At 40.8% G+C, this 19,739-nt stretch overlaps 1 protein-coding gene across 1 annotated transcript in view; it reads left to right on the top strand.

The window, feature by feature from the left end:
• NAALADL2 (N-acetylated alpha-linked acidic dipeptidase like 2) overlaps nt 1-19,739 on the top strand; it is a 536,053-nt gene that overhangs the window by 466,457 nt on the left and 49,857 nt on the right. The window lies entirely within an intron of this gene.

Below are 19,739 nucleotides of genomic sequence, written 5' to 3'. Positions count from 1 at the left end.
TTGTAGCACCTTTGAGATGAACTGAAAGAATGTGCTTCAAGATCCCTTTGCATACTGATTTTTCAAACTAGCACAGATATGTCTTTTCTCCAAACAGCTTTCAGGCTGTCCTAGCAGATACCTGTGCATCCAGCTATAAGGCTATAGATGGCTGCTTTTCTACCCCACTTCCCACTCTCCATCAGGGAGGAAATAGCTGTATGGAGAGAATTCATTAAAAATGTGACAGGGGGATTTTGGTTGTTGCCTGGTCAATACACAATCCCAGCCCCCACAATTATGAAAAAGGTAAGTTACAGTTGGCTGGATGTCAGCCAACTTGTGCTCATTTTATTGATCCAGATGTTGTTCTGGATGTGAAATATGTCTGTGTCTGGTAAATTATCATTTTTTCACTTCCTTAATAGCAGGGACGTAGCTAGGATTTTGGGAAGGGGGGGGGGGGGTCCAGACTAAGTGCCACCATTATCATGGGGCTTGGGTGCGGCAGCGCAGCAGCACACACCATTCATTTTTCTAATGGAAGGGGGGGGGTCCAGACCCCAAGAACCCCCCCCCCCCCTTGGCTACATCCCTGTTAATAGGAGCATAAATAGCATGGTTATCTGAGTCACAGAGTCAAGCAGTAATTAATATGAAAATCTTAGTAAATGACACATTCAATTTTAAGTCCAAAGTGCAAGAGATCTTTTTCTTTTTCTGCAGCATATCCCCAATTGAGGGGCTGGAAGAGAGGAAAGGGGCATTGAATCTTCCAGTTCTTGTAGGCTATATAATTTTCCCACTTTGATAACTGGCCATCTTGCTTGTTTATTGCTGCAGTTCACGTTGGCAGCCCATCACTCCTACTCACCTTTCTTCCTGCAGCCTAGGAAGAAGGATAATGTAATGCTGAATAATTTGCTCAAGTTGATTTATCATCCAGTTCTTGAAAGCTTTGTGCTAGAAATGATGACCTTGATCTGTATATTTGGATGAGAAGGAGGGGAAGACCAGGATACCACAGGAAAAGCAAATATAGAGGCTCAGGCCTTGGGGAATGCTACAGTTGCCTGGCTAATTGTTTCAGTTGCATCCAGTGGCATGTGGCTCTTGGAAAGAAGACAGAATTGAGATTAAATTTAATAGATTCATATTCAGAATCCTGATTGCAGCTGGCATTGTATAATCCTATGCTGGCATAATTCCCAAAACCTGCAGAGGGAACCAAGGTAGGTGGGAAGTGTGCAGAGCTATGCCGCTGTGTTTTTCTGTGAGCATCATGGACTATGATATGATCCCAGGGAATGCTTGAACAAGGAGGTCTTGGAGGCCTTTTTATCAAAGCTGTTAAGAAGTACAACTTTTTGTGGAACAGGTTGATTACATCGGTGTGTAATCTGCCTCCAACAGGATTCCGGCTCTAAAGTTTAATTCTATAGCTCCTTGCTTACATGAAGTCCCAGGCAAACTCAGCTCTTTTCTTCCTTCATGAACCTTCACTACCAACTTTACATTTAAAAAAAACATTGTAGGCTCTGCACCTGTATGCATACTGCTGGCTCCCATATGCAGATGCCAGTTTTATTAAGATCATCATCAGATGTTCCTTTCTTTCACCAGAGCTGGGTTGGTGTGGCAAAAGGACACAGAACTTCTCAGTATTGATATTTCAGTTATGAACTGGACTCCACTTGGGAAGACTGGTACCAGTTCCATTTTTGAGCAATAGGTGTTAACAACTTTTACTCCTCCTCACTTTTAATGGTTTTAGTAGCGCTTTTCTGTTCATTTTTATTATTATTGTAATTGGTATATTTAAACTGAACTGTTAATGTTCATTATTGGTCTATGAAACTCTTATTTTATACTGCTTTTAAACTTTGTCTAAAAATGGCTTAGAAATCCTTTAAATCAATGAATGGAATGCAACATAGCTATTTCATTTGACATATCCCACAGAAAGATTCTGAAGTACAGAAGATGAGAAAATGAGGATTGCTTATCCAATACCACAAATACATCCAAAATTTCAAAATAGTTCTAGGGCTTGAGCATTAATTTTGTGGTCCTAGCCAAACTAATAACACAAGGTCTTTTCCATTCACAAACTCTGATTTTATCCCTTGAATTCAGATTGTGTCATGAAAAAAACGACAGCACTTCTGATTATGAAATTATGCCACACTAGGGCTAGTCTAACTTGTTTCCTTTTTTCCCCCCTTTCTGTCTAACATAAATATCCAGCCTATAGGGAAGTCCTGCAAAGCATGAGGACTATTTTGTAATGTTGGTTGTTGACAGCAACACTGACTCCAACTGTTCCTAGAATCAATGCTGTTAATTATGATGAAATTTTGTACTCTTCAACTGTTCTCCCTTTTTCCTTCCTATGCACAGGGAATTATGAGGTTGGTAGTTTGGGAGCATGTCATATAGAGTACTTCAAAATACCCAAAGAGTTTGTGTTCAAATACACCGATGTATGTTGCCTCTAGTTCTTATTTCTGGACCAGCAACTCATTGTTCAGTGTGCTGGCTGAGATCCCGCATCAGGGGTCTAACTTTAGCACACAGCTGTGATACATCTTCCAGGATGATTCCCCTCATCCAGAATTTTTAAGTGTGACAGTTCCCTGTACTGTATCAGGCATCATTGAGGAGGTCCTACAATGCAAAAGTGGGTTGGTGGGATCTGAGCTGCTGTATAGCCAGAACAGAATTCAGACCTCTGCAACAACCAAAGCAGTGGGTTACGATAACCTGGACTTGCACCATCATAACCCACTAACAGGATGACATCCGTTCCTCCCTCCCTCCCTCCCTCCCTCCCTCCCTCCCTCTCTCTCTCTCTCTCTTTCTTTCTTTAGCATTGCTTCTGATTGACTCCTTCCAAACATAAATGGGCTGTCTTTCTATTAGGGACACACACAGACTTTAAGTTTCCTTCCCACCTGTGCATGCCCTTTGGGGGCAGCTGTGGAGGTTGGTATTCCTTTCCCCCCTACACAGCACTGAAACACCCCCCCTGGACATATACTCTGAAGCCCACACAATGGACATTCCATGTGCTGTGTGGAGCAGGCAGGGTTAGAGACGTGTATCTGGTATAGGCAAAAAATGATTGCATCTACACTGAAATTTATGGAGAAACCCAGTGGATCTCAGTGCTGCTATAATCTTTCCATGTCTGGTTACAGAACCCTAACCTTATGCTTCTCTAATCCTGACCACTCCACACAAACCATGGAATGACCATATGAGACGGGGGCTTCAGACTGGGGATAAGACCATGAGTGGGGGAATGGTATATGGCTCAGCATAGAATTGAAGAGTTGAAAGAAACCACAGGGGCTATTGTGTGCAACCCCCCCTGACATGCAAGAATTCACAGTCAAACCACTCCTAACAGATGGCTGTCCAGCCTCTGTTTAAAAACCTCCAAAGAAGGAGACTCCACCACACTCTGAGGCAGCATAGTGTAGGTCCACATACAGAACTATTATGCTACACTGAACCATGCTGAATTGATGCCATGCTGCTGTACATAAATAGAGGTGAATAGGTATTGATGAATAGCCTGTAGAGTTAGCCTCACTTTTCTACTTCTGGTGTTAGGTTTTACCCTGAATATCTGGGTCCCGGTAAAGTATGCCCTTCCTGACACAAAGCTTGGCCTCCAAATACATGCCCCAAGTGTTTTAAATAGACTCAATAATTGGATGAGCTCTTCTGACAGCTTCACAAATCTCAGATTTAGGAGATTAGACCCAAACACAGATCACATAATGAAACTGATCTTTGAGACCTAGGAGACACAGGAGGTATGGATTTGATTAAGCAAAATTGCCAAGTTAACAGGACTGAGAGAGCTTATCTTTGTGGTATTAGTGCCATGAAAATAATTCCACTTTCCTTGAAATGAAGTGACTGAAACAAATGAATTAACCAAAGCTAAAGAAAATGCCAGATTAAATCAACAAGGCCTGTTATATGCTAAAAAATAAAGGCCAGTGGCAGGTATTTTGTGATTAGCTGAGGGGAAAAGCAATGAGACATGCTTTTTAATGACAACTATTTCCTGCATGAAATGTTGTGCTTAACTCACTGATCATGGCTAGAGTTTGCATGCATACAGACAGACTCACAGAAATACAGAAGTTGAGGCCCTACATCATAGAGGTCTAGTGTAAACCTACACCACATAGTTCTGCTGAATACTAACATTGGGGCTGCAAACAGCCCCGAAGGGGTGGCTTCCAGTTACCTCTTTTTCAGTCAGATTGGGGCTGTGCCCCAGTCTGGTCTTTCCAGTGTGTGAAAAGGAGCTGCAAAAAGTGGCTCTTTTATGCACCCTGGAATGGGTGTGATAGCCACAGTGCTGTGGCTATATGGGGCTCCTTTGGTGCTGCATTGTGCATATGCAGCACTGGAGGAGCATCATGATGCTGCGCACCATGTGGTGCAGCGTCACGGCACCCCAGGGGCAGAGCCAGGGCATGTGCCATATAGACAATACACCCTGGCTTTGCTCTGCACAGGGCCTTCATGTAGTAAACCGTGGCCTGTTACAGACAGCCAAAATAAAGCTGCTTCGAGTCACTTTGGAGGTATGGTATTTCAATGATACATGCGTCCTAAGAGTCCAAAGGCCGCACCAAAGCCACGCTCCAGTCCTAAGGACTGGAGTGCAGCTTTGGTGAAACATCCAGACTCTTAGGACTCATGCATCATTGAAATACCATACCATCAAAGTGACTCGAAGCAGCTTTATTTTGGCTGTCTGTAACAGGCCCGTGTATGGTCTGCCTTGCTTACGGTCCCATTATGAAATAGAGGGTGCACAATGGCTGCCTTTTCAGTCCCATTGACTCCAGTGCAACATTAAAATAGATATGCACCATCCAATAAAGTACAACTGTATGTGAAATTATTACGTGTGTGAAACTTGGCTTACACATCTGTTATCAAAATGGCCAAAAATGTACAGTCCCATGTATAATGTCCCCATCTCCTTAAAAGAAACAAAAAACAATTACAGTGCACCCGCACCATATGTGGCCGCACTATAAGTGGCTTTCAGCTTACACGGCTTAATGATGGGTGTATTTTAGTTAAGGAATGAGGGATGGAATTTTAGTTTGTATACGTTATGTACTGTTTAGGTATTTTATTTATTTGGTTATGTAAATTGTTTATGTGTTATGTATTTTATGTAATTTTGTAAAGTGCTTTGACCTTTTTGGAAAGGCGGTACATAAATAAATTTATTATTATTATTATTATTATTATTATTATTATTATTAAGCCGCACAGCAAAATAATGAATGGCGCTTGCGCCTATGGTGCTCACGTTCTTCTGCACTGTGAGCACGAGCCCCATTATATTCCGTGGGGCTCAAGCATACACATTTTTTGCCTTACACGGGGGGGAGGTCCCGAATGGATCCCCTGTGTAAGGTAAGGCTCCTCTGTATTGCCTGGTTAACCTATATCAGGGGTCGGCAACCTCCGACCCATGGGCGCCTTTCCTCCGGCCCCCGATCCCTCCTGCTGCCGAAATCGCCGCCGATTTCGGCCGCTCCGGCCGCCATTTTGTCCTTCAAAATGGCAGCACCCATTAGGAGGCCCGCTGCGGCCTCCGGAGCCCTGAAACGGGGCTCCAGGAGCCACACCGTGCCTCTGGAAGGCCCGCTGCGGCAGCCGGAGCCCAGAAACGGGGCTCCAGCAGCCGCACCGGGCCCCTGGAAGGCCCGCTGTGGCCTCCGGAGCCCTGAAATGGTGCTCCAGCAGCCGCACCGGGCCTCTGGAAGGCCCGCTGCGGGCTCCGGAGCCCTGAAACAGGGCTCCAGCAGCCGCACCATGTTAAGGAAAATGCAACATGGGACATACAGTAGAGAAATAAAACATGTATGTGAAAGTCACAGTGACTAAGCAAAAGCAATTAAGAAGCCACACAGGTGAAAAAGCTAAGGTAATTTAGCAGTCCTGAATGTCAAGGACAGAATTGTAGAATGATCAATTGGAAACACCTGAGATTCATTAAGTGTACAAGGTGAAATGATGAAATCCTTAAGTATGGGTGGAACTATGAGAACCAATCAAAATGGATGTACACGCCCACTGGGTGGAAACTGACTAGTGGGTGGTGTTTGACAATGGCTATAATAATTGCTATGTTTGCCAATGTATTTTGTGGGTAGTTGGAGTAGTTTGGAGTTTTGGAGATTGTAGAGATTGTGATTTGTAGGGCATATAGTATTTTGTATATAGTAGAATAAAGTAGATCTTTTATATAAAACTACTGAGTTGTCTGGTGTCTTGAGTGAAGATACAAGTACCAGCAGGATCCTGGAGAAGATTGGAGACTTCTCAGGAAGAAGAGTGAGAAGGCTTGGAGAGTTTGTCAGGGTCTTCAGCCTATTCTCTGAAACTCTGCAGCTTTGGAGAAAAGCACTAACCACTGATCAAAGCTGATCAGCTCCGCTGCATAACAAGGTGGTGAGTTAGAGCCAGAGGTGAAGAGCTACAACTCCCATCATCCCTGACACACCAGGCCCCTGGAAGGCCCGCTGCGGCCTCTGGAGCCCTGAAACGGCGCTCCGGCGGCCGCAGCGGGCCTCCCTCGTGGCTCCGCCCACCTCCCTCCTGGCTCCACCCACTCCCTCCTGGCTCCGCCCTCCCTCCTCCCTCCTATAAATGGAGGAGTGGGAGGGAAGGAGGAGGAGGCAGAGAGGGAGGGACCGGAGGAGAAGGAGGGAGGGAGAGGAGGAGGAGAGAGAGAGAAAGGGTGGGAGGGAGAGGAGAGAGAGGGAGGGAGGGAGGGAGGGGAGGAGAGAGAGAGAGAGGGAGGGTGGGAGGGAGGGAGGAAGGGAGAGAAAGAGAGGGAGGAGAGAGAGAGAGAGAGCCACAGCCACTCAGCCAGGTGAGAGGTTTGGTCATTGGGGGAGGGGGGTTATACCACCTGTGCCTTTGTGGTTTGAGACAGTGGCATGCATTTTTTGCTGTTTTGTGGCCTTGCCTAGTCACTTCCATGTTGCAAATATTGCTATTATTATTGTTGTTATCCTTTGGTATTCTCTTTGCAAAATCCCCCCACATGGACTTGCTTGCTCTTTTCTGGGTTGAGACAGTGGCATGCATTTTTTGCTGTTTTGTGGCCTTGCCTAGTAGCTTCCATGCTTGCAAATATTGCTATCATGCTTGTCCTTTGGTATTCTCTTTGCAAAATCCCCCCACATGGACTTGCTTGCTCTTTTCTGGGTTGAGACGGTGTGCATGCATTTTTCCTGTGTTATGGCATTGCCTAGTAGCTTTTTGCAAATATTGTTATTATTATGCGGCTCCGCCCCTGACATGTGGCTCCGCCCCCGGATAGTGGAAGCTCTGCCTTGGCATGCAGCTCCGCCCCAGAGGGTGGAAGCTCCACCCCCGTGTGCGGCTCCGCCCCTGGAGGGTGGAAGCTCCACCCCCCAGCTTCGGCCCCCCAGTTGTCTGAGGGACAGCAACCCGGCCCCCGGCTCAAAAAGGTTGCCTACCCCTGACCTATATGATAAGATTCTAGAGCAGCTTATTAAACAGAGAATCTGTGAGCATTAAGAAGGGAATGCCATAGCATAATCACAAAAAGTCAACATGGATTTCTCATAAACAAGTCATCGCAGACCAGTTTTATTTTTTTGTTGATAAATTATTTATCATCATCATCATCATCATCATCATCATCATCCTGCCCTTTCCTCAAAACTGGGACTCAGGGAGGCTTACAACATTAAAAACAGTACAATTAAAAACATACAAAAATGATACATTAAAACTGAATTATTACAATATTAAAACAAGTTACATATTAAAATAATAAAATACATTTAAAAAGATAAAAATATTAAAAAATACTTTAAAAAAATACCACACCCCATGCTTTAAAAACTTTTTTGTTTTAATAGCCTGTCTAAACAGGTAGGTCTTAGCCTGCTGGTGGAAGGATAACAATGAAGGTGCCATTCTGGCCTCCCTGGGCAGAGAGTTCCACAGCCTAGGGGCAGCCACACAAAAGGCCCTCCTTCATGTCACCACCAACCGTGCTTGTGATGGTGGGGGGACTGAGTGTCACCTGAAAATTGCAGAGCCCGGGCCAGTTCATATGGTCTGCCAAATAGCCTGGACCTGAGCCATATGGGGCTTTATAGATGCTAACCAGCACTTTGAATTGTGCATGGAAACAAACTGGCAGCCAGTGGAGCTGTTTCAAGGGGGCATTGTTTTGTCTCTGTAACCTACACCTGTTAACGGCCTGGCTGCAGCTCTTTGGACCAGCTGAAGTTTCCGAACACTCTTCAAAGGCAATCCCAAGTAGAGTGTGTTACAGTAGTCCAAACGGGATGTAACCAAGGCATATACCACTGAGAATAGATCCGGCATTTCAAGGAATGGCTACAAGGTAGTGCACAAATTTTAAATGTGCAAAAGCACTCTTGGTTACTGCAAAGAGTTGGGCCTCCATGTTCAGAGCCAAGTGTAACCCAATCTAACACAGGCTGGATCCCTATTCTTTAATCTGCCTTCCAACTGCCCAGGAGCACCTCTGTCTTGTCTAGATTAAATTTCAATTTGTTTGCCCTCATCCAGTCCATTACTGATGCCAGACACTGGTTTAGAATCAGGACAGTCTCCTTGGATTGAGGTGGAAAGGAGCAGTAGAGTTGGGTGTCATCCGCATATTGATGACACCCCACAGGTCAGGGGGTAAGCAGAAGTCCCCAGCACCACTTTCTGAGTTTGCCCCTCCAGGAAGGAATGGAGCCACTGTAAAACAGTACCTCTAAGCCCCATCCCAGAGAGGCGGCTCAGAAGGACACCATGGTCAATGGTATTGAAAGCCACTAAGAGGTCCAGCAGAACTAGCGGGGACATATTCCCATTGTCCAGTTACCTGTGTAGGTCTTTCACCAAGGCAACCAAGGCTGTCTATGTTCTATAGCCTGGTCTGAAATCAGATTGAAATGAATCTAAATAATCCATTTCATCCAGTAACCCCTGGAGTTGGGAAAGCACCACACATTCCACTACCTTGCCCAAAAATGGTAGGTTGGACACTGTCCAATAATTATTCATTTGATTGAGGGATAGCTTTTTAAACAAAGACCTCACAACTGCATCCTTTAAGCAAGATGGAACTCTGCCTTGTTGTAGGGAGGCATTCACTACCTCCTTCACCCACTCAGCCAGTTCCCCTCGGGCCTGTTTGATAAGCTAAGATGCACAAGGGTCTAAGACACATGTGGTGGCTTTTAGTTCTCCAAGGATCCTGTCCACATCATCAGACTGTCCAAATTGAAAAATATCCATTAATACTGGACAGACAGGTACCAATGTTTACTTTTAAAATTACCAGCTTGGTAGATGAAGTGGATGCCATGGATATGGCATATCTTCATTTCACTAAGGCCTTTGACAAGGTCCCCACTATATCCTTGCAAAAATAAATCTAGTAAAAAAGCTAGTCAAATGTGGGTTAGTCAAGGCTACCCTTGGACGGATTTGTATTTGGTTGACCAGCCAAACCAAAAGAGTACTCACCAATGGCTCCTCTTCATTCTGGAGAGAAACGACCAGTGAGGTGCCACAGGGTTCTATCCTGGGCCCAGTGCTATTTGACTTCTTTATCCATGTCTTGGATGAAAGAGTAGAGGGCATGCTTATCAGATTTGCCGATGATACCAAATTGATGACAACTCCTGTCTCAGCATAAATCAAGTCCAAAGTAAGCAAGAGTAGCCTTCTAGTGAGAGGTACGGTATGTATGCAGTATTATGTTAGAATCTTTACAACTTTTGACCAAATTCAAAATGTAAAGCAAAGCAAAACAAAATACCATTCATACAATAATGCCTAATCCATCCTCACTTGCACTTTCTCTAGTTATCATTGTAGGCAAAATATCAGAATACGAGAATAGCAGTGCAGGCATTTAAAAAATCATGATATATACATTGTTTGTTGAGTACTGTCTTTAAAAGAAGCTACCAGGCTTATGGCTATGTTTACCTACAGAAATGAGAGTGTAGTTTTAAAAGCACTAATAGTTATGTTAACATCATATATTGGACTTGGCTGATGTAAAGTGACAGGAAGAAGTGTGATTTATCTCTTGAATAAACAATTTGGCTGACAAAAAATCTGGTGAGGTATGCCACTTGGAAGTGTTCTCTAGTATCACCTTAAAACATCTTCTGACACCATTCTGGAGGAATAAAGAGAAAATTACAAATGTTATTTCACTTGAGGGAGAAACAGTAACACTTTTATTATCTGACATTTCTGATTCTTTATATAATCTACTCCAGTTCAAATCAGGATGAATAATCTCATCTTCTTATTTTCAGTTGTTAAGTAAATACAATTGGAGGGGGGGAGTAAAAAAAAGAGGGGGGAGAAAAGAAGAAGTAAAGGGGGAGTTTGAAAGATGCATGAAGGCTGATTGCTGAACGATATGGTGAATCTTTCATTGCCAGTACCACACGCAACTGGATTTTCCCCCAAAGTTTTTATGCTAGGCAGATATTTATTCTACAGACTTGAATTGTATGCAGCATCATTTCACTGCGTAACCAATTGCTCTTTTAATGGTTGCCAGTGGATTTTTCTAACAATTGTAGATTATGCTTCTGCCCCCAAGCATCCTTGTTCTCAAGATGGCTTGTTTGCTGGAGTGTAACATGGGTAAAATGCTTTACATCTAAGATGAAGGAGGGGAAAAGATAATTATCCTGTGGAATTTATGCTATTAAGAGTTAACACACTTAACCCTGTCTCCATAAATCACCATATAGGTTTGGCAAAGGTGTCAGATAGCTGGAAGACAAATTGCAATATAGGGGATAATATCTGTGCATTGTGGTGTAGTGGTTTCAGCACTGGATTATGACCCTGGAGATTAGGGTTTGATTCCCTGCTTGGTCACCTACTCGGTAACTTTGGGTAAGTCACATACTCTCAGCCCCAGAAAAAAACATGATAGATTCAATTTAGGATTGCCATAAGACAGGAAACACTTAAAGGCATACCCCCCAACAACATACATATTATGAAATTATACAAATTTGGTTTCAAATAAGCACCATCCTATTGAATCCTGGAATATTGTAGAATAATAAGAGGTGATATGATAGCCCTGTTTAAATACTTGAAGGGATGTCATATTGAGGAGGGAGCTAACGTTTTCTGCTGCTCCAGAGACTAGGATCCGAAGCAATGGATGCAAGCTCCAGGAAAAGAGATTCCACCTCAACATTAGAAGGAACGTCTTGGCAGTAAGGGCTATTTGACAGTGGAACACACTCCTTCCTCGGAGATTGTGGTGGAATCTCCCTCCTTGGAGGTCTTTAAGCAGAGGCTGGATGGCTATCTGTTGGGGATGCTTTGATTGAGAGTTCCTGCTTGGCAGAATGGGGTTGGACTGGATGGCCCTTGTAGTCTCTTTCAACTCTACAGTTCTATGATTCTATGATGCTATTTTATTATTACTAAAAAGATTTTTATTACAAACATATGCAACAAATCATACACGATAAACAACATATAGAAATAATGAATTCATACAATCACTTTCAATCATCAAATCTTCTAACATGTAACAAATATGACTTCTTTCAGTCAAAGCCTTTACCGTTTCATTTTTCCATTCTTTTGCTTATCATATTAAATTAGTTTGCAATATTTCTTTACTTTTGTCCTCAATTCTTTCCTCTTTTTCCACTTCATTTTCCAATTTAAATAGTCCAGCTATTAACTGCTACTATTTCTTTTGTTTTTAACCAATTGTATCTCTCTTCCTTTAATACCTTTTAAATTTTATTCTGTATGTTTGGCCATTTTCTCTTAATAAAATCATAAAGTTTTTCCCAGTTTTTTTGTACCATATTTTCCTTATCATCTGGTTCTGAACTATCTTTTATATTTTCTGATATTATGATTCTATGATTCTAAGCCACTCTAATGCTGTAATTTAGAGGATCACCTGGTGAAACTACAGCTTTCAGGATTCCATACATTGGAATGGAGATAGGTATACTGTGTTTTTTTTAAAAAAACATGCAATATGTACATAGAATGTGCAGTTGGACATAACATTGTGCAGTTCAAAAAGGGATGAATGTATTGTTGGAAAAACGGGGCAACATTTGACACATATTTGAAGCAGGTTGTTAAGAAAGAAATGCACAGTGATATAAATATGCAGAAATCCTTGCAGATGTCTGCAAAATATTCAGTGATTATTATGAATGTGCGGGGAAAGCACAGTGCTCAAGAGGCAACCATTTTGCCTGAAACTGTTTGTTGAGGAAGTAAGAATAGATGACTTTCTATTGAACTATGGCAGATTCATACATAAATTATCACTGCATAGTAGGTTTCTCCCCTATGAAGAAACTGGGGTAACCATGATGGAAAGCATGTTTTGTCTTCATTTCCCCAAATGAAGGGTGTCTGAGGGATGGATTTGTGCAGCTGTAAAATCTGCTTCAGAGAAGGTCCCATTCGGAGGGGTTAGAAAAGAGGAAAGTGTAGTGACATACATTCTATACACACTTATTTCATGTGAACATCTCAGCATAAAAAAGGATGCACAATTTTAATTGCCTTTCCAGTTGGAATGAATGAAGAACCATAGATACCAATGCACATACACAAAAGGGGGAAAAAACTGATAAGAGATTAACATTAAACTTCAGTAGCATCATTTAACCAGTATAGATCAAGAGCCTGCAATTCAATGATTTACTGTTTGTTTTAGAGGTAAAATATATGTCCTATCCATGTACATGTTGAAATATATTTCATGGATCACGTATGTTCGTATACCACCTGTGGTCTGAAGTTGTACAGTCCACACACAGGCTGATTGTCTCAGCTACTCATGAGACAATTAAGTCCACACTTAAGTGGTTAAGTACCAAATAGACAAAATGTGACAGAAAACTGATCATTTTGTGAGAAAAACCATATTAGTCTGAACTATTCAATGCCATTATTCTCTTGAAGTTTTTTTTTCTCCTTTTCACCATTGTTTTTCCCCCTGCTTTTATTTCCTAAATGAAGGCTAGAATTGTTTCGATCTCATTGTGTATCATAAAGTGAATAAGATGACATCATAACTGCATGTGGCCAACTGGATATAATGATATAGTGATATCACAGATGGGAAGCAAAAGCCATGTGCATGAAGGAACCTTTTCATGAGCAGAGCCAAGAGATAACTGAAAAGAGAACGAATGCTCCAGCATTACTGAAAATGTCAGCGGAGAGCCTTTGCCTAGCTTTGGCTCACTTGTAACCCTTAGTATTATATATTTCTGTCTACTTATGGTGGTTAGAACACTGTAGCAGGATCAATTCAAATAGTTCTACAAAAGCAAATCAGGTAAACAAAATGACTTCCACGACTTTTCTTCCCATCTGCATAGCTTTCATATTTTCTTCTCCTCTGTTGAAAAAAAAAAAATCACTGCCTAGGAATTATGCAGCATGAAACTGATTTGAAAAGACACAAATGCTACTAGAAATGGTTTGTGTCAAATTCTTATTATACCTCATGTATTCAGAGCAGCAGGAGGTAGTGTATATTTAGGTCAAAGTATACATTTCTTTCCCATTTCATTATCATGCCAATATGTTCTAGTAGACTGCTGCTGCTTATTAGTAAAAAGCAGACAGTCCTGAAAGAAGATAGAGATTATTAAAGAAAATGCAACATAAATATTAGACTTTTAAGGCATTGTTTTTAGACAATAGCTTTTTTACTAATAAGCATTGCCATCTCTAAGAAAATAAAAAATAAAAAATCATGCCTCAGCTGGTTTCCTTTAGACAGCACACCTGAATAAGCATACTTAACAGTAAATGCCATTGCATTCAATATGACTTACTTCCAGGTAACCAGGATTGCAGACAAATACAATCACACATGCTTTATTAAGGATGAATAAATTTGTATTCTGCTTTCTATAAGGTTTGATATTTTTTCATTTCATTTTATTTTTGCTGTTGTGTGCCTTCAAGCCATTTCTGACATATAATGCCCCTAAAGTGAACCAGTTTGCGATTTTTAAACAATCTGCATGGACATTTCTATGCATTTTCACACATACATAATTTTTGATGTTTTGTACACAGTTTTGTTTGTTTGTTTGTTTTTAAAATTCCTTCATCTTAATATGTCTTTTTGGAGGCTGTTTCCCCTAATGTAGATATTTTTGCATGTAGCTTTTTGATCTGAAAACTAGGCCTCAAAATTCATTAAAGTATGAAAACTAAAAGATAATTGCATCCTAATTTGCACATTAGTATGGGAACAGCAAATACCAATTTAAGATTTGTCTGGTTGTGGGGAAAGCCCATAATAATTAAATTTTCAGGAAAAAGGTTGAAATTTACCTAGGATGTCAACATCTTAGTGCATCTCAAGGTGTCATCCTAGGCAGAGAGTAAATAAAATTGAATGCAATGGAGTTTTCCTTTGAGCAGAAGTGCACTGTCAATAACAATTTGAGGTTCAGTGGATTTATTGTCTTGAGATGTTCAGTGGAAGGTGCTGAAAGCCATCCATTTTAAGACCCCTTTGAGACATGTATTGTGGTTTGTGGACAAAATGGTGGTAAAGCAATCACATTGACTTTCTTCAAAAGATGGAATGTCACTCCTTGCATATCCTTATACAGGACAATGGTATTTAATCCAAACAGAAATTGAAGTTCAGTTTGGAGAATTTTGCAGTATGAGAAAGGCACCATTAGGAGCAAAAAAATAATGAATGGACCTGTTTATTCAAAAATAAGTTAAAAATCGAGGTAGATTACTTTTATCACCCCCTAACCTCCCATCATTATTCAATATTATATTTAGAAAGACATAAATAATAGTAGGGTTCGTAGAAGAATTACATTTGACAATAGATTTTTGATAGTGCTCATTAGAAATGAACCATCTCTAACATATAAGATGTCCTGTACAACTGACTATAAAGAAACTGGTTATTTAAAGCAATGGGAAAATGATTTAGGGACAACATTGAAACAAATCATAGGCTATTACCTATAGATGTCTAAACTGATTTTGCCTGAATTTACCCTGTAGAATTAATGCAGTTTGAAATTTCTTTTAACTAAAATCATGGAATCATAGAGTTGGAAGAGAACCACAACGGTCATTCAGTCCACCCCTCTGCCATGCAGGAACTCTCAATCAAAGTATCCCCAACAGATGGCCATCCCTTCTCTTTTTAAAGAACTCCAAGGAAGGAGACCCCACCACTCTCTGAGGGATTGTGTTCCACTGTTGAACAGCTCTTACTGTCAGGACGTTCCTCCTAATGATGACCTGGAATTTCTTTTCCTGTAGCTTACACCCATTGTTCCGTGTTCTAGACTCTGGAGTAGCAGAAAACAAGCTTGCTCCATCCTCAGTGCAACATCCCTTCCAATATTTAAACAGGGCTATCACATCACCCCTTAACCAGCTCCTCCAGGCTAAACATACTCAGCTCCCTAAGTCATTCCTCATAGGGCATGATTTCCAGACCCTTCACTGTGGCTCCATGCTATGGTATACTGGGATTTGTAGTTCTGTTAGATATTCAGCTTTATTTGTGCCACAACAAACTACAAATCCCAGGATTCCATATGATGAAGCCATGACAGTTAAAGCATTGTCAAGTGGAATTAATTCTGCAGTGTAAGTGCAGCCTGAATGGCACTGAAGAGGTTTTACTATAAATTTGTCTTCTTTTTTTAAAATAATTTTTATTGAATTTACAATTAAAAATAAATCGCTTTCTTATAATCATTCTTCATTACAAAAGACCATGTATGTATTACAGTTTACAACACAGAAAAATAAACATATATTCTACCAATACATCTGTCTTCTTGTCTTCCACGGTCCTTCTTCAGATGCGACTTCCTTCTATCCAGGGATGAAGATGAACTCCCTTTTTAGCAAATACTAGTACAACCTTGCTCCGTCCTTTAAATGTACAGCCAAGACAAAGAAATACCATAAAGCTTACTAATAAAATTATGCATGTTAGACCACATACTTTAGTAGCTATAATACCACTGCTCTATTTGTCTTTTAAATTAAGCTAAAGTATCCCCCAACTTAAATCCTAGTTACATTATCATGCAAGCTCAAAACATATACATTTCATTATCTTAATTGGTTTTTTCCCAAGTTAGTGTTTTAGTCCATTTCGCTTCCCTTATTCCTGAGTCAAATTTTGAAATCCAGCTTGATTGTGGGACTCTTTTCGTTCTATTAGCTCTTGAAGTAGAACCAATAACAAAAAGGGAGATCAGGAAGTGGATTCTTCTAAGGCAATTTACCACCTGAACCTTGATGCCTAAATTAACAAAAGTAAAAATATAGTAATCCCTTCTTTTAAATATCAAAAAGATCCACTTTCAGATTCCATTCTTTTTCCCAGAAACATAGGACTTTTTTCCAGTCCTCCTTCATTCTTTTCTTACTGAAATTTTTTACATTACAGGAAATCATATCAAGTATCCTATAATCATTTACTTTTAACATCCAATTATCCCAAGTAGGGGTTGTATTTGATTTCCACAATTTTGCAATCTCTACTCTGGCCGCGGTTACCATGTATAACACTACCTTCCAATAATGTTTCTCATCGTCAGTTTTAAGTATCGAAGTCATATTCAAAAGATACAGTTTTGGGTCCATAGGGAATTTAATTTCCAATATATTCCAATATATTTTGTATTGACCTATGGACTTCTTTCCAAAAAACCTGTATCAATTTGCATTTCCACCATATATGTACTAAATTGCCTTTTTCAAAGTTACATCTCCAACATTTACCATGCTCTAGTTTGTACATTTTCTTAATTCTCCAGGGTGTGTAATACCATCTGTTCATTATTTTCAGTAAGTTTTCTTTCGGTTCTTGGGCTATTGTAAAATCTTGTGTTTTCTTCCAAGCGTTTTGCCATTCATTTAAATTAATTGTCTTCCCTAGATCTTGAGCCCATTTGGGCATATACTCTTTGATTACTTCCTGCTCCAATTTACGATTTAATATTAACTTATAAAATTTAGATACTTTTTTCTTGTCGGGCTGCCAAAACAATTCATCCAATTCATTACGTTTCTCTTCTATTCCCGTCGTCCTACTATCCTCTAAGAACTTTTTTCTAATCTGATAATAATTAAACCAATTTAAGTCAAGCCCCTCTTTCTTTAGCTCTAATTCCACATTCTCAATAGTTAAGCCTTCATTAAAAAAATGTTGTATGATCTTTTCTCTGATCCTTGAATTGTTGAAACAGACAGCAATTGGTAAGCCTTTTTCTTGTGCCGTTTTTGAGTAAATCCGGAATAATTTATCAATTTGGACATTTAACAGATCTATAGGTATATCGAGAAAATTAGCTAATGCTGGTGTTATAATTTCCTCCAGGTTTTCTTCTTCTGTTTCTGGGAGGCCCCTAATTTTTATCGCCTTATCTCTTAGTTTCTTCTCTTGAGCCCAAAGGGCTCTTTCTTCTCTACCCTGGCATTTCGTTATTTCCTCAGTTTTATTCTCCAACTCCTCAGCCTTTTTAGTCGTAGTGTGAACTTCTTCCTTAATTTTCCGAAATTCTTTATTCAAAGAGTCAATTTTTTTTGCATGTCCAATCTAATCTCTTCTCTTAAGTTCTTCTGTTCCTCCCTTATCTCCACTTTAAAGTTTTTTTTTGAATTCCCGTAATTCTTGCAAAATTAAAACATTCAAATCCTGTTGCTTACTAGACCAGTCTGAGGACTCTCTCCTGTTGTTTGAGTGCATCCAGCTCATACTGTCCTTTTTACTTTTCGTTTGTCTGGTTTCCATCGATAACTCTCAAAAGTATCAAACAATAGAGTGTCCAACAATCAAAATTTGTTCAGTTCAGCAATGTAAGGTCCAAACCTCTAATTATAATTCCTTGCCAAGTTCAATTCGCTTGTATACTTTCCTCTGCCAGAGAACCAGTATTTCAAAGAAGGAAATTCTTAGGCAATACAGCTTTTCCTCCACTTCCCAGGTGTAAGTCCTCTTCTAAAGCCTGTTTTCTACCAGCTTCTTTTTAACACCAATCAGCTGGAGGTATATACTGTCTTTTAGTTAAGTTATAACAGCTGTAGATTCAAGAGCTCAAAGTCCCAATTTACAATTATCTTTTGTAGAGCTCCGTAGCTTCCCATCCAAAAACAAGGGAAAACAGTGAAAGGACGAAATCACTATTATTTTAATCCCAACAGGGTATCAGGCTGAATTGAATTTCAGTCTTCCATGCTTCCAGGGATAACCAGTTCTCTACACTTCTCTTAAGTACTTACTAGTTCATCTTCATTCCAAGTCTCTTCTATGCTTGCAAAACCCTGTTTGGGCCAAAAACACGGTTTTCCCAAATTTAAAAAAGTTGCTGTCAAGACTGTAATCCAAAAAGGATGGTTCACGTCGCGTCGGCTGTCTTCCGACTCTCGCAGAGACCCTCTCTTCCCCCTGCAGCGGCTCCCCGATACAGACAGAAAGAGAAGGCCTCTCGAGTCCCCTGCAGACCCTCGCTCCGAGTTTCCCCCAACTTGGAGACTCTTCTGGCTCCCAGCTGATATATGCTGAGGCCTCAAACGAATCCGCGACGGACCTTCGGAGACTGAGCAAAGCTCCTCGTCTCCATTCCTCTTGACGTCACAACAGGAAGTGCCCTATAAATTTGTCTTCTGATGAAGTTGTACCACAAGACAACAATACAATATCTTTGGTACAAGTAAAGTGCCTGCAAAGAAACATGTACAAATGCTATGAAGCTGTTCTCACAAAAGCTATAAGATGGTTATAAATTTTTCCTCTAGATGTTGTCCCTAGATTTGGGCAGCCTAAATTACATTGGCTCATTTGTGGAATAGGATTTATGAATGAGTTAAAATTTTTCTACTCTTTTATGTGGGTGTTGAAACTCAGCCCAAGTGAGACATTATTATTAGATAGTTTTCCAGGAGAATAGTAGTCATCCTGTTTTGGAAAATGTTACACACCCTCTAAAGGTTGAGTTGCAGTTTAGGAGGTATTCTGTGATGCAATGTTGTCACTGATCCATCTCTGCAGTTGCCATCTCAAGTAGATGCGACAGCTAGGAGTGCTTGGTATCAACTTCAGTTGATACGACAACTGCGCCCTTACCTGGACCAAAAGGACCTTGAAGCAGTGGTACTTGCACTGGTAATCTCTCATTTAGATTTCTGTAATGTGCTCTACATGGGGCTACCTTTGTACCAAGTTCGGAAGCTTCAGTTAGTTCAAAATGCAGCAGCTAGATTGGTCACCGGAGCATTGAGGTTTGACCATGTAACACCAATACTAAAATCTCTGCACTAGCTGCCGATTAGCTTCCGGGTGCAATACAAAGTGTTGATTATTACCTTTAAAGCCCTAAATGACTTGGGCCATTTACTTGAGGGAACGCCTCTCCCTACACAATCCGCCCCGCACTCTCAGAATAACTGGGAAGAAATCACTAGACTACATAAATACCAGGCTAGTGACCACTTCCCACAGAGCATTTTTCGCCATGGCCACCAAGTTGTGGAATGATTTGCCAGAAGAGATCCATCTCATTACCACCTTGGATGCTTTCAGGAAGGCACTGAAGATGGATCTCTTCCGGCAAGCCTACCCACCAAACCTGCTGTAAAATTCTCACCTCTGTCAGTATTGT

Source organism: Sceloporus occidentalis, unplaced genomic scaffold, assembly GCF_023333645.1.
Source record: "Sceloporus occidentalis isolate IW3139 unplaced genomic scaffold, rSceOcc1.0.p SCAF_2, whole genome shotgun sequence".
NCBI classification, from domain to species: domain Eukaryota; kingdom Metazoa; phylum Chordata; class Lepidosauria; order Squamata; family Phrynosomatidae; genus Sceloporus; species Sceloporus occidentalis.
Note: the sequence above shows the minus strand (reverse complement) of the source record. Positions and strands in the feature narration are given on the sequence as shown.